The sequence below is a fragment of the Cataglyphis hispanica genome, chromosome 12, assembly GCF_021464435.1.
Source record: "Cataglyphis hispanica isolate Lineage 1 chromosome 12, ULB_Chis1_1.0, whole genome shotgun sequence".
Classification (NCBI taxonomy): domain Eukaryota; kingdom Metazoa; phylum Arthropoda; class Insecta; order Hymenoptera; family Formicidae; genus Cataglyphis; species Cataglyphis hispanica.
In genome coordinates this window covers 5,694,340-5,710,516 of record NC_065965.1, presented here as the reverse complement: position 1 = coordinate 5,710,516, position 16,177 = coordinate 5,694,340, and the positions used below count along the sequence as shown (strand labels likewise).

The 16,177-nt window shown below is 37.8% G+C and overlaps 1 protein-coding gene across 14 annotated transcripts in view; it reads right to left on the bottom strand.

Moving 5' to 3' along the window:
- LOC126853682 (CUGBP Elav-like family member 4) overlaps positions 1 to 16,177 on the bottom strand; it is a 567,269-nt gene that overhangs the window by 292,513 nt on the left and 258,579 nt on the right. The window contains exon 1 of one of the 14 annotated variants that reach the window (XM_050599669.1): positions 6,351 to 6,378. The exons of the other annotated variants lie outside the window; for them this stretch is intronic. The gene's annotated coding sequence lies outside the window, so the exon portion shown is untranslated. Of the gene's footprint in view, positions 1 to 6,350; positions 6,379 to 16,177 lie in introns of those variants that run through there. 14 annotated transcript variants of the gene reach the window in all.

The following is a 16,177-nucleotide window of genomic DNA, read 5'->3' as shown; positions in this document are numbered from 1 at the left end:
CCTCCGGGCAGGCCGCCATGAAACTTTACGACCTAAAAGTATACGACTAAACGGAAAGCCTCATGTACGAAATTTCACATTAAACTCATCCCCGCGTTTCACGTTGTAATGCTACCAAGGAGATTCTCGGACGATCAATGTTTATTGTCAATGTACACCGATATTGAACGTTTATTGAATTATTAAATGTTTTATGACAATCATTTAGAAAATATGTGACTTGTGATGTGTTTTCGTAGATCTAAGGTTGCACTAAAACACGTCATCTTTATTTCATAGATGTTGACGCGTGAACATCATGTACGCTGCGGTATATTTAATTTTCTTTTTTTTTTTTTACGTTAAAAATTCCGAATTTATTCGTAAATGTGAAATGTTAAGCTCGACTCCGTTTGCATGGAAAAAGGGGACTAACTCCGCTGCAGGGAGTCGAAATTTTTCGAGAACGTGCGTTTTGGCCGAAAATAAATCGTGCCATAAAATCATTTCAGCGTAGACATTACGGCATGAAGTAAACTCGTTCCGCATGATGTATGGCCGACGTAACGACTTTGAGCGAGAATTGCGAGCAAGGGTTTATCGCGCAGGTTTGCGGCCGGATAGCCGCCATTAACCCTTGCGCCATCCTGCCGTGCAACTCTCGAAAAAAAAAAAAAAGATGTGGCACTTTAACAAACGCCGTTTCGATATATGAAACATTCGGAATAACAGTTTTTCATTTTATCCCGTGTATGCGCGCATTCTAATGTATTTTAAAATTAATCAAACTAAAACTATTATTAAATAATCTCTCCATAATTAATAATCTTTGACCGATGACAAAATATTGTTTTGTCATCCACGATGAGAAAACTCATGCGCTCGACATGTTATTCATTATCCGCGCGAAGATGCATATCCATTATAGAAGATAACATGATGGATGGACGTGCATGTAACCAGCTACCAGTGAGAGAGAACGAGATTTCGGAAAGAATGATCCATCATTTACGAGTGCCTCTGATTCGCATTCGCATGTTATCGCGTCAACTATCTCGATATGTCGCGCTTGAAAACCGTAATCATAGTTGAAATTTCGTATCCACAGGGCGTAGATCATACACAATGTCACCGATCGTATTTCCGACATTACGGACTTATATGGATAGATATAAACGCCAGGATCGACGAGTGTCGATCAGCATCAGATTTGAGCACCCGCTTGTCCGATCGCTCGATCGCACCTCAAAGAAATTGAGTTTTTCGTAAGCTGTGAATGACGGGTCATTTTCACTGCGGAATACTCTCTCCCTCTATCGGCGAGATCATCCGCTGTTCTCCCTAAGGCCAATGCGAAATGCCAGAATTCAACCTTACCTAAGCTCTCAAACAGCCCTCGCGATCTTGCGAGGGGTGCGATTCACCACCGAGGGTGATTTCACGGATTGACGCGTCGGTCTAATCGCTTAGAGTTTAAGAAAGGCAATTCCGGCGCACTACTGGCGATGAGCTACGGAATTGGTGTACGGATCGAGGGTATATGTGAAACAGATGAAGCGAAAAAGATCGTTCGCGAGACGAGATGCGGCGACGGGAAACACAGTCGTATAAGTTGTCGACGCAATCGGAGTGTACGATTGATCTGCAGAAAATGGAAGCAGCGCTCTTTTGGAGAAAAATATTTTCTCATCAAAGGGAAGTCGTTTCACATGTAAAATAAAAATCCGCAAGTCTACACCGTACACGTTTGCGTCAATGTATTGATGCGTACTGAGTTTCGTAATTTTTTACCTCAACGATAAAATATCCAGTCCACAAAATTCGTTGCGTCGCTGTGTTGTGTTATGACCCGTATTTGTCCATTCTGTTGCGCGTAAGTGGAAGGAATAATAAACTCGTGAAAATTTCGTAAATAGGTCTGCCGTAAAGTTGGGAGTTGGCAGCGAATGCGAGACGTCGTATAATATTTAGATAGCATTTTTACGCAAAGCATGAAGGTATATAATTTAAAAACATGCATCGCTTATTTGCGTCGATTGTTTTACATACTTCGCAAGACGAAGCTTGCGTTTGTCGAATTTCCATTGGGAGCGACCGGGTCGGTATCTTTCAATTAATGTTTGTTCAGCATCCGATATTTAATATGGAAATTCTTCGATACTTTGCCGAGTAACGAGGAGTACGCTCTAGGTCGACTAAAATTTCTGGACTCTCATAGAACGCCTGCTGAAAGCTACCGTTATCGATTTTATCTATTGGGTATTTCTCGACAGGTACTCAACCCCCTCGGCGCACCCCCTCCGGCCTCTTACGCCACCGTCTGCTCTCCTTTTCAACCTAGGTCCCATCCTCTAAGCCGCATTGTTGTTTCGGAACAGCGGCACGGTATTTGCTCTCCATTTTCCGTCGTATTTACATTTAATTTATACTCAACTGCGTTCTTTCTTTGTTATTTCAACATAGTGGAAAACACTTACATTATCGATATGAAAGAAGTATTCACGAAAATGCAGTTTCCCAATTCGATTCGGGAAATGTTTAACCGCAAAATAAATTTATCTCACTTCTATCATTTACGAAGCCGTGTTGTCGCGTCATTAGAGAATGTTCCCGCTCCCCCAAGTGTTCGCTGTTGTTGACTAACCGTCATCGTGACGGATATTCTCTATCCCGGAGGATGATAGAGTTCTGAAATGGCAGGGATTAGATTTTTCACTTTTTATCAAGCCGCCGTTCGCGGATCGATATGCACTTTAATGAACTCAAAGTGTAACCTCTCCGCGCGGAGCTGCAGAGAACAGCTCCGGTGCGCCACTCTCGGTTGGTTTTAGAGCCGGCAGCACCGGTAGTGGTAGTTCCCGTCAAACTGCTTCTACGGCTAATATTTACATTTATTAACTCTCTCGTCGTAAATGAAATTTTCAGATAACTTTTAGGATATAGCCTGAGGGTTATAATGCTATCCAACCGACCGCCTACGGTCGTACCGACGTGCTCAACAGGGCGGGGGTTGCGCGTTCACTGTCTCCTACCTCTTGTCCCTTTTTTTGTTGCTCTCGTTGCATTGTCAGAAGCAGATTAGCCAATAACTACTCCCAGGGTATACCTTCGCTACAGGTTTAAAAGATGGTACTGTCTCTGATTGAAAGTTGCGCAATCCTCTCTATCCATTTCCGCTTCTTCGTCCGTCCTTTTCCGCATCTCTGCGCCTCTCGAGATCTTTAGAGATAGAATGCATCAATTTAGATTGATGCACCGTTGACAGAATGCGAGCGAGACAATTACGATAATGTCTATACAATGTAAACAAAGCGAGTGTGTCTCTAAAAAGGATGAACGTTGTGTAATTGCAAAAATTATTTTGCAAAATATACATTTCGACGGTTAACGAAAAATATATCGAAAAGTAGTAAGGCTACAAAGGTTATGGTTCATTCGCAAGCATATAATCGCTATAGAACGCAATGCACGAATGGGAAAATGACTGTTAATTGTTTCGTTGCATAACTGTTGCATATTACATAACGTTACGTATCCGCCCGTAGCCATGCGCCACGTCAAATCCACGATACACATTGTTCCCATATGCATCGTTTTAGACAAGCTGCCCTGAAATGTTGCCAAAATTTCACGTCCTGTCATACTTTTCATACGACTCTAACGAGTGTGGAAATTTGTGTTTCGACGTGCAATTCACGCGACGTGCACAAGTTTCGAGTTCGGGAATTGGAAATTTCGCTACGTGCCTCCTTTGACTTCGTCAAAAATTGTGTATATACGCCTGAAAAGTTGGAATCAAATAAACGTAAGCACGTTGATTGGTCTAACAAACTCGTTAACGAGGAAAACATTCCTGTCGGTGCTCGCGTTCTGATACTCTTGATTACTCGGGAAAGCGGATTCTTTTTACTTTTCTGACTGGATGGTTTTGCGCCTGCGGGTCATCGAGCTGGATAATGAAACATGCAAATGGAAATGAGGCAGTGCTGTGTCAGATAATATTATGACTGTCCACAAGAGGAAGAGCGAACGCTCGGTCATTTCAGCGTACAGACTTTCAACGATGCTTTTACCATCAGCGTTGAAATTCTCACACTGTACTTTATTATTGCAGCTTTCGAGGCGGATCTTAACATCCAAGCCCATCATTCAGTGAAAAATAATACTTGATCATTATAATCGGCAATTTGTAGGAAAAACGGACGCAATTTTGTTTTCAGTAAAACGGAATTTATCAATCGAGTTTTTATCGCGTTGCTTTGGATATTCGATTAATCTGCCCCATTGTGTATCTCGAAATTTATTTTCTATTACTATTATGTCCATCGACAAAAAAGGTCTTACTTCTGTCTAGATTAAAATTGAGATGTATTAGAATTTAAGGGATAAAGTCCTACTGTTAAAAACAAAAGAAAAATAAAATAAAATAAAATATACACATACGCATTAGAAAAATAATCAATATCAATTTAAAAAAATAATTTAAGTTTTTGAAAGATTTAAAATCTGAATCGCGCACATTCGTAGATGGCGAAATTTGAACCATTATGCCATTTCCACATATTGCCCTGCGGGATTTGTACAACTTACCGGTGCAAGAGCAAATTCGCAAGATCTTTCCGGAAAAACGGGCGCGGATATTCTACGACATGTGATGTGTATGCGAAGCAACAAACCGCGACAGGACGCATCTAGAAGCATTCGCCGCAAACTATTTTGCAAGAGGGTAATAGAGAAGGATTCAATATTTCCTTGCTGGCATCGCCGTGAGATGATATCGCCATGGTTACGGCTTCAGTCATGCGGATTGCTTTCCTCCTTCTTTATGTTTTCGTTGTTTGACGTCGTTTTCCTTGGCGGGCTTCTCATTCAATCCTCGAGCTCGCTCGCGCAATACTGTTCGCAATGCGTATTATTTTACAAATTTTCTCTTTATTCCGGACGCCGTTGTTGAACACGCGCCGTCGCCACGCAACATTCCGTCCACGTGAAACATAAAACTCAACGCTCCACTTGCGGGAACGTTGAGAACAGATTGATACGGAAGTATTACACGTCCGAAAATTTATGCAGGAAGACGCCACGCGGTAATTTCTAAAATTTGGCATAGCTTGTTCAGCGCGGACACACGCGGAATATTTGCATGCGTACTGATATATATATATATATATATATATATATATATATATATATATATATATATATTGTATCTAGCGTTTCCGGGGAACTCTCAAATGTTGTAAACAGTTTATATGAATTGTTATATGATACAACGTCAATATACGATAAATACAATTATATTGGATAACTTGCAATCGGATATCATCTTCTCCCAATGCATTATGTATCAATATCGTAAATCACGTAAATGTGTAATTTAGAAATCAGCAGCTTCTCATGTGGCTAATATTATTATTGCTAATTATATAAGAGCTATTAAAAAAATATTATTGCAGTTAAAAAGATTCTTGAAGCAAAAATTTAAAACTTGCTAACGCCCAGTAGATCTGCAGGATTTTTAATTTCTACTGTATACACATGCATGAGCGAGAATTACGTACTAAATGAAGCCCTTCTAGACCTTGGTGGTTGGCAAGTTATTTTTTCTTGTTATGAGGATTTTCTTAAAGAATGCTCCAATACTTGCATTTTTAGCACAAAACGAATAAGCGTAAGAAATTTATACATACGTACATACAAAAATCAATGATATTTTTATATGCTTAATATCTATAAATTTTATCTTAAAAAAAAAACAGTTAATTGACTGCCACTCATTTTTAAATATGTTTTTCTTTGAACTGCGCTGATTGAATCTTAGACAAAATACATTAAAAAAACATTAAATATATTTATATATAATATTTAAAATATTTATTCCGATCTTTTTCATCCATGAGATATATAAATCATCAAGACATTTAAATAAAAGTTTTGTATATTAAAATGTTAATTTTAATTATATATAATTATAGTTTTATGTTATTTCATTCGTTTTCATTTTATTTTTAATATTTATTTAAATAATAAATTTAATTAATTGCAATGTACTATAAATACTAAAACTAGTAAAATAATATTATCATATTTTCATATATTTCAATATTTATATTTTAATAATTATATTTTCATGATATTTCCAATCATATTTCTAGAAAACCTTACATGCATAAACTTCGTATATGCATTCATATACGAACATTAATATTCCAGAGTTAAATATTTATAATAATCTGTCTTGTATCCCGTTCATTTCAGGATAATGGATTTATGAAGTATTACATTTATTTATAATATTCTTATTATTTTTAATTAAAATTTTTACAAATTTATTATCTCAAAATTTTATATAAAATTAAAAATTTACTTACCGATATGATGCGCAGCGGTAGTTGTAGCATACAATGTTGATCTGTAAAATACAAATGTATCCAAATTATAAAGCGCGCGGTGTCCAAAACAATTATTTTAAGAATAATTATTATGCTTAATTAAATTAAATTCTTCTTTAAACCGACATTTGATAAAAAAATATATAAATTCCGAAAAAAAATTTGTTTTAAATATACTTTTTTTTTTGCAAAACATAAAAAATAAGCTGTAATTTTCATATAAATAATTTGAATAATTACAAATCATAAACAATATTAAAATATTTTATATGCATTTATATGGAAGTATTAATTAATATAAACATTTTAAATATTTCAAAATAATATTTAGAATATTTTATGTGCAATGTTATTACACGTAAAATGAATCACTACCGCAGAAATAAACGAGCAATTAATTTCAGAAGTAACAAAAGTAAATTAAATTATAAATTGTACTCACTGCACATTTGTTCCGCCGTTGCCCAATATGTTTCTAAACCTCCTCCTTTTCTTTGTTAATTCTTTAATTCTCTACTCACATTGGCATTTACATTGACACTCGCACGCAAAGACGCAGTTACGATTATTCACATTAATCGCACGAAAAGATCGTGTCCGATATTTGTTAGTATTTGTCGCAAAATACGATGTGACAAATATTAAAAAATCAAATACGATCTTTCCGTACGATTAATGTGCGATCGTAATTAATCGCATCTTCGCATGTGAGTGTCAGTGTGAGTGCCAGTATAAATTCTGTGAGTATTATAAAGGGTTGAAGAATCAACAAAGAGAGGAGGAGGAAGAGGCTTGGGAAAGTATCGGGCGACGAAGAAACCATGAGGTGAGCACAATTTATAATTTAATTTACTTTTGTTACTTTTAAGATTAATTGTCCGTTTGTCCCTGCGGTAATACCTTTTTTACACACTCGAGTAAAATATAAATAGAATATATATACATTAAATATTTTAAATTTTATTTTAAAATGTTTAAAATATATTATATTTATGTACATACATTCAGCCACATATTGGATATATACATATATATATATAGGATGTTTCCGAAATAGGAAACCAAATTTGAAGAGCATATTCTATTCACTATAAGGATGAAAAAAAGTTATATAAACATAAGTCCGGAAACGCTTCCTTTGCAAGTTATAAACATTTAACAGATTTTAAAAACATTTGAAACTATAAGAAACTGTAAGAACATTACAAAAATTGCTGGAAATGATTTCCTTCGGCATCAATGCATGCCTCGCATTGACATCGCAGGAATTGTCGAAAACAATTAAAAAATTTCCGAAGTATTTTGTATTTTGTCATACGAAATGATAATATGATTTTGGAGTACTTCCACAGTAGCAACAAAAGTATCATAAATAGAATCTTAAAATGTCCCCACAAATAAAAATTCAAGGAGTTTAAATCGAGAGAATGTGCAGACCAAGCGATGAGTTATTTCTAATCAACAATTCATGAAACGTCGATGTGAGTCATATTGTCCGATGTAAATAAAAAATCTTTATAACTTGTGTGTGTGTGTGTGCAAAGGAAGCATTTCCGGACCCATGTTTATATTTTATATGACTTCTTTTCATTCTTAATGAGAATATACTCTTAAAGTTTGGCCACCTATTTTTAAAACAGTCTGTATACACATGTAAATATATTTATATAGATATACATATATAAAATATATCTTAACATTTCTAAAGAGAGTTAGAATTATTTTAAATATCGGTAAAAGTTGACTTAAAAACTTACACGATACGGAAAATATCTTATAAATGTTTATATAAAAACTTTTTCAAATTTTATAAAAGTTTACATCTATAAAACAAATTTTTTTTCGGAATTTATGTAATTTCTTTATTAAATATCTAGTTAGAGAAATATAAAATTTAATTGCGCACAATAATACTTTTTAAATAGTAATTGTTTTGACATTGCTTTATAATTTGGATATATATGTATTTTATAGATTAACGTTATACACTACAACTCCATTCCTGCGCATCATATCAATGAATGAAATTATTTTTTGTTTTATTAACTTAGTGATAATGGATTTATGTGAAAATTTCAAGTTAAATGTAATAGAGGAATATTATAAATAAATATATCTCATAAATCCATTATTCTGAAATAAATTGATTAGAATAAAACAATATAAATAATTATTCTTGAAATCTGTGTAATTATTCTTATTATTTATCCATATAAAAGTACACTCATAAGAAGCCTATAAGCAGATATATACAGATCATATATAAAAGAAAAATAGAAAATGTTTATTATATTAAAAATAATTTACATAGAGTATTAGTAATATAATAAATTCAAATATATATATATATATATATATATATATATATATATATATATAATGTTTATTTATATTCAATGCTCGACATTATATTTAAAACCGAAACCATATGTTAACAAAACGATATATGTACGCAATTATTTCTTAAAAATAAAATTTTTTAAAGTATTAATTTCTTTATTGATAACAAAATATTCGTATAACGATTATAAAGTAGTTTTAAAAACAACATGCATGTCATTAAGTAAAAATGAAAATAAAATACAGATTTTGTATGCATATCTAGTATTAAAAATTTGAGAATTAATAAGCACAGTTCAAAGAAAAAAATGTTAAGACGGTTAAGTATTAATACTTTCATAATAACAATTAAATAAATAATTTTTCTAAAAAAAAATTTATACGCCCGTCAAGCATATAAAAATATTAAAAATTTTTGCCTATGTAAGCATGTGCACGATTACAAATTCCTAACACTCGTCCGCACATTTTGTGACAGAATGAAAGTATTAGGGGACACTTTTTAATATTACTTTTTTCATAATGGAGAACAATAAGTTGCCAAGTCCAGGTCGAACTTTATCTAGCCTGAAATTTTCGCTAAATTTTTGTGCGCGTATACAATAATTAAAAATTTCTGTTGCTCGTTCCTGTATTTACAAGAAAATATAAATTCTGTGATTAGAGGAAATTTGTATGCCGTTACTATTAACACGCGTGTATATTGATAATTTTAGCGCGTCACAAACAAGTTTCCGTTTACTTCTCGCGAAATATTCCTCTTAATTACAGTCTCACTGTTGTTTCTGGTTATTTATGTCAGGAAAACTGTTCCTCTCTTAGTTTCTTACTCACGTTTTGTTTGCAGCGTTCCGCACTAGCTTGCTTTTGTTTAATGATCCTCCCATCATATTCCTCGCTACTGAATCCGTATTATTATCTCTCAACGAGGTAGCATATCGGCTAGGGCTCGCCGTTCACTTAAGCTTACTGTATTCATTATTAATGCCGCTGCGATATTTCTATCGTGACGCCCTGATAACGCAACATCTTAATGCATTTTACATTACGTATGGCGAATTATACTTTGATTCTCACATCTGGCTGCTATGAAGATTGTAGCTAAAAGTCGATATTCGGCATAAAGGAGAAGTTTGAAAGCGATAGGATTTCGCGGATAATATTGCAGCTACATTGAAGAGCCAATAACATTGTGCACATCTAGAGGAATACGTTGTAGTGATATGGTGATATGACCATAGAGATCATGTAAGGGGTTCACTGTATCACGTGACGCTCGTATTTCATGACCGACGTAATATTGATTTTATCTTCGGCACCGGACTATTCGCGTTAGACTATGTTCCGGGGACGATACGACCGTTTAATAGCGCTCGACATCGCAACAAATGGTCAAGGTTACAGTGTGAACGAAAACAGATAACTTCCGATTGACCGAGGTTATCGTATTAATATTGATTTATTAGTATAATAAATCTGTCCCTATTAATTTTGTTTCAATCGTGATTTTTCGAAATGTTTATATCGGATAAGATTGCGTGAAAAATGATAAGAGAAGAATTTTTAATCGTGAAAAGCTAAATTTAGCATTAAATTATTTTTAGTAAAGTGCACTTATTTCACTAATATTAAGTTGCCTTTTGACGCTATCTAATCGTCAATAAATAGCCGACGAAAGTTGAATACGCGTACCGACGTGACAGAAAGCCCTTTGAACACGGAAAAGGTTCAAGATAGACGAAAGGGAAAAACAAGGCAGTTTGCTCGATTATACTCTTCTTCGCTTCGGGAACTAGCGCGAGAGGTTTATTACGAACTCTCGTTTCACTCTTCTTTCTTCCGTCTCTCTTTTTCTTTTTCCTTTTCTCTCTCTCTCCCTCTCTCTTCCTCTTTTCTGTCTTCGATCTTTCACTTTCTCGTTTGCACCCTCTTTCCCAGCTTTCACGTTGTGTACTTCAACGATGTCTAACGCACGCTATGAACAAAGCTCCGCTTTCGGGAACTCGTCATAACGCTGCAAGTCGATTTACGAGAGATCCTGAGGATATGAAAGCGCATATATCTCTGTCCTGTAATGTGTCTTCTTATCGAGATGGCGATGCTCGTCTCTATAAACGATTGCGTACGATATATCGATCTGGATTTTTTTCCTTCTAGCAGGAATAGAAAATTTACCGGAAAATTTTCTCATTACAGTCTCTACGTCAGAACGGAACGTTCTGCACTTTATCACTTTGCTCGAGATCTCTTGGAGTAACAATTCCATCGGTTTACGCGCAGATTCGCGAAGCCCGAAAAAGCTGGTGGGCACACTTCCAAGAAAAGAAACTGACGCTCTCGCATGGCGAGCTCGAACTCTTTCGCGAAAGTAGTTTCGACTTTCGACAGTCACATAACTCGAGTCTTCTCTAATGTAGAAAATAGATAAAGGACGGGCGGTTCGGGCGAAAGAGGTAACCAAACTTTAATAAACTATACGTATGTATGTATGTATCTTATACATACATATATATATCTATATGTGATGTATAGAATCCCTCCTCACTTTCTTCCTGCTTTTTTTTTTCGAATACTTTTTATTCTTCTGTCCTGCCCATCTCGATCCTTCGCTAGTATAGAGACGTCTACACGAACGGTAAATTAGTTTATCCTACTTGCTCCGATAGCTCCTACCAGTATTGTTCGGCAAACAGTAATTCATTACATTCTATGACTCTACGAGACGTGAATGCATCCCCTTCGATAACTTCGGGACCATCCCCCCAGTAGCGTCTTCGCGCAAAGTCCTCTTGTACCGCCACGCTACTCGAAAGGCTTGACGCTGCTGTATACGGCCGTGCCTCGTGAGAACTTTGTCGTGGAGCTCGAAATGTTCCGCCAACGATATGGCATCGCAATCATGACCCGCTTCTACATAAATTATTGCGGCACACCGGGAAAGACGATGCATATTTCGAGGACAAATGGAGAAGCATCTTCGCATCAATGTTTTTGAAACTCTAGCAAAGTATCGCTTTGTTTCCTTTTCCTTTCTCGCTATTCAAATTTATTATTTGTCAATTATTAATTGCAACTGTGTGTACACGTGTGAGCAAATCTATATTCTCATAAAAAAGAAATTATATGTACATAAATGCATTAATTTATATTGGATGTACTCACAACGTGCATTGTAAGCATGTAGCGCTTTCAGTACAAACCGTGATTCGAAATATTTTTCTATTCTTAATGCTCCACTCAGCTAAAACGCTAAAGAAGGAGGAGTAAGGCCTACGGAAAGAGACGCTTGATGCACGCTGAGTGCAGGCGCACGGAATGCCATTTCTCCACTTGTGTACAGCGCGTAATGTAAATGACACATATTGCCCGAGGGAAAATTGTGGAAACAGCCGTCTAGGTACGAACAGAGGAACGAAGAAAGAGGGAGGGAACGCTGATAGCGGTCGGATGGCGAAAGCAAAGAGAATAATAACGATGAGAAGATGAAAGTAGAGAAGTAAAGGAAAGGATGGAGAGAGACTATCCTGAAATAGGTATTCATCGCCCTTGCAGTAATTGGATCGCGCGCGGTTCTCCCTCTATCTCTGATAAAGATTTATTATTCAAATCAAATGTTTTGAGAAAGCTTCTTATATTTGTCGAGATCGTCGCATGGCGAATGCTTCAGTGGCTGCCAATCCTTTCTTCCGAAAGCCTCACACTCCGTTGCTCCTCGATTGCTCGTGAATTTAATGAAGGGTAACCGGGACGATGGCAAAAATGGAATAGTAATGCGTAAAGGTCAACGCTAAACTCGGTCGCCAAAGGTTTTACTAATGGCCCAGTAAGTCTGTGTTTTCAACAGCGTCTTTGAAATACGATAAATGTAATAACATTTCGAAAATGCATCGCTATTTCTCGCCAGTCGCGGCTTTTAATTTACCAAAATAAAAAAAAAATTTTTCTACACATCGGACAGGACGATCACGCGCAACAAACAGCCTGACAAATTTCATTTCGTCTTGGCGCGCACGGTCGTGGCGTGCGTGCGCGCGTGTATCAGCACTTTCCCAAAATAAAATGAAATTTGCAGTTGATGGTAATTCAATAACGAAACCATTACTCCGCTGCATAGTGCGCACATGGCCATACGCAGAAAGAGAAGAGTAAATGCGATAGAGAAAGGGAAAGAGAGCGGCGTCGGGGGGAGAGAAAGGGTGGCCGTGCAAATGAAGAGGTAGGAAGGGGGAGAATGAAGGTGGTGCGGGCGGCGAGGCGCGACGCGACGCGACGCAAGAGAAAGAGACGGACGGAGACTGTGCGGGCGGTATAAAGCCAGCTAGGGAAAGGGTGAGAGAGATAGGACGAACCAGGGAAATGCGTTATCGTCTGCAGCCAGCTGACAAATCGAAGGTAATAGGGCCGAGCGGAATTCTGCCTGGCAGTACGACCGAGAGCAGTGCATCTGGTAAATACGCGGCTACATATGTACATATGTACTAGAACCGCGTACGTGACACGCTCGCTCCGATATATATATACTCGCACCCACTGTCATTATGTGCATCGCGCATGGATGTGACGCGGGGGTGTGTATGTGCGCCGGGGAGGCCCGGCCGCGTCGCGGCGCGGTAACCCTGGGTAACGTGACGAGAACCGAGTTACAGTTCGTGACATGGGGCCAAAAAACGCGCGAGGACTTTTCGCGCTCGACGCCTTTAATTAACACACTTCCAGCTTCTTTCACCGTACCCGCCATTGTAATCCCGAGTTCGTTCGAGATCCGACGCGTTTTTGTTTCAGCCTGTCATCCGCAGGGCTGCAGCAGGGCTACTGTTCGTCATTGTTTTTCTCCGCGCGATACATGCAAAATCATTGAAATAATAGCGAAGAGATTGATCTTTACAACGTACAAAAGAGAGATATTACCTCTCCTTTTTACCCCGCACCATAAAAGTATAAGTACATACACAGATCTATGCAATTCCTACTGATAATACGTCATTTATATTACAATCTGCAACGTGTTGCACGCTAAAGCGTAAATTGTGATGCAATGTGTTGGAATATTAATGTCACGTTAAAACACAGTGAGATAGATTTCCATCCTGTTGATAATGCTGCAGAAAGACCATTTTCTCCTGGGAACAAATAAAGATTTAAGTATCTGTAAGTCCGCGGGAGAAAACTTTACGAATATTCAAGAGGAAGCGAGTGCCGTAAAATTTACAGACAGACGAGAAGGTTTCAGGGACGAGACCCCCACCATAGAATAGGTTCCTTTTATACCTTCTTCTGCGAACAAACAAAGATTTACATGAGAAGACAGGGCATTTTCTTCTTCCAATATGGTACTGTTTCGAACGCGATAAACGTGCGCTGGAAACAGCGAAGGAGGATATTACTATCCATAACGAAAGCATGAAAATTCCTCACGCGTTTCTGTATTATAGGCAAGATATTTTTTTCTGTTTTTAAATTGCTTAAGAAAATAAATATTAGACAATAAATTGCATTTATTAAAGCTCACGTAATTTAAATTCATTTTGTTAAAAACGTAAAAAAAATATATAGCGCAATTATACGTATTTAAATTTAAGCGTTAACAATGACATAGTACTGTCAAAAATATTATGTTAAATACAAATTTAAAATTTTAATATTTTTAACACGCAAAACAGAGATAGAATTGTAGATAGAGTTTCTTCCTTTCGCTTTGCCTCAATCAATTTGCACAAATTTGCACAATAATCTATTGTGTGTTGTGATTTCATTAATTTCGCATATTTGGCGTATCTAAAAAATTTGTAAATAGATTATAGTTAATAGATTAATTTATAAAACCAATCATAAATTTCAAAAACAGACGTAATAAGTTAAATTTCAATATCATCTACAATTTTTATGCATTTGTTTCGTCTGGTCATTCGCATCGCAACGTTGAGTTCATTGTATTATTGCGGACATTGCGATAGGTTCAACGATCGAGCGATCGAAGCGTTTGCTTTCTTCCATCCGCGTAATAAGTCCTACATCCTAACATACTCGTAAGAGATAAGAAGAGAGAGTCGCGGGCTCGTCTCTCCAGTTCCACCCCTAGTCGCAGCCGGTAGCAGGGTAACGCTGCACATAGTGGCGAATAACTGTTGCCTGTACGAGCGCGGCGACGCGGCATCGTGCCAGAAATCCGCACTCCGGCACGACCCACGACCCCCGCATTTTCCAACCCTGGTTCTGGTATAGGCCGCGGTACTAGGCCGACGCAGGCCATCGCCAATGAGTGCATGTCTGGGGCGGAGCGTGGCCGTGTTGGAGCAGACGCGATTTCGACTTGTTACGTGCCAGGGGGTAAAAGAGACGACGGGGCACTACTCGCGAAAAACTTTGGTCCGGTTAAACGAAACCGTTTTCTTAGCCCGCGCTCCCTTTTGTTCTTCTATCGCTATTTTCCCTTCGGAGCGCGACTTTCGTTTCCCTCGTGCCAATTAGTCGGGTTTCGGTCGTCCGAAGCGAAGCGTGTAAACAATTGGCGAAATCCATTTGTTGTCGTAAATTCGCAATTTCAAGAAGAAACGATTGGTTTATTACAGCGAAATATATTTTATCTAAATAGTCGATAATATTTGAACAAAATATATAACGTGCAATTAGATGTAGCCGCGTGTTGATTGAAATTGAGTTCTCGATTTTATTGAGACACATGTTTTGGATCGAGCATTCATATTCTCTCCTTTATCTGCTCCTAAAAGATAAGTAGCACCGAGCGCGAAAGTGCATTCGTCGTCGTCGTCGTCGTCGTCGTCGTCGGTGGCGGCAGCGGCGTTGGCGGCTACAGACGTGACCTACTTGCGCTATTGACCTGTTGGCGACGTCTGATAGGCGAAGGGTAGAAAGAGGGAGGACCAGGGGATGGAAGCAGGGGTGGGTAGAATCCAGGTGAAGGAAGTGGTGGAAGTCACTGCGGGGAAAGGATGGATTGGATGGACGGTGAGGAGAGCCGAGGGAGGACGAGATGCACTTGACGCATCAGAACGCGAAGAGAGTGAGGGACTGCCGCATGCGGTCCCAGCGCGCGCAGCCTACCACCCGCCCTAACCACTCTTTCCTGTATATACGTATCCTGTACTCAGGGGGGTATCAGGATTTCGCATGTTGCGCTTTCAAAGGTTTCCCGCGCTTCCTCCCCCTTCCCCTCCTCCCCCACCAGCTTGACAACGAGTAGGTGGCTTCTTCCTCCTACGACAGGAACAGAACGGAAGTGCGACGTTCAATGTCGTCATTCTCATGTCGATCGCTGCAACCATGATAACTAATCAAACGCATGCTTACGTTAGAAGAATTTGCGTTAATCGTCTAATCTAAGCGGAAGATACGTGACGTTTTCTAAAATGTTTTTAATGCAAAGAGCATGTGTGTGTGTGTGTGTGTTTAAAGCTGCATTTATTATTTTATCTTATTGTCGAGAAAATAATGGAATAGCTTCTCAA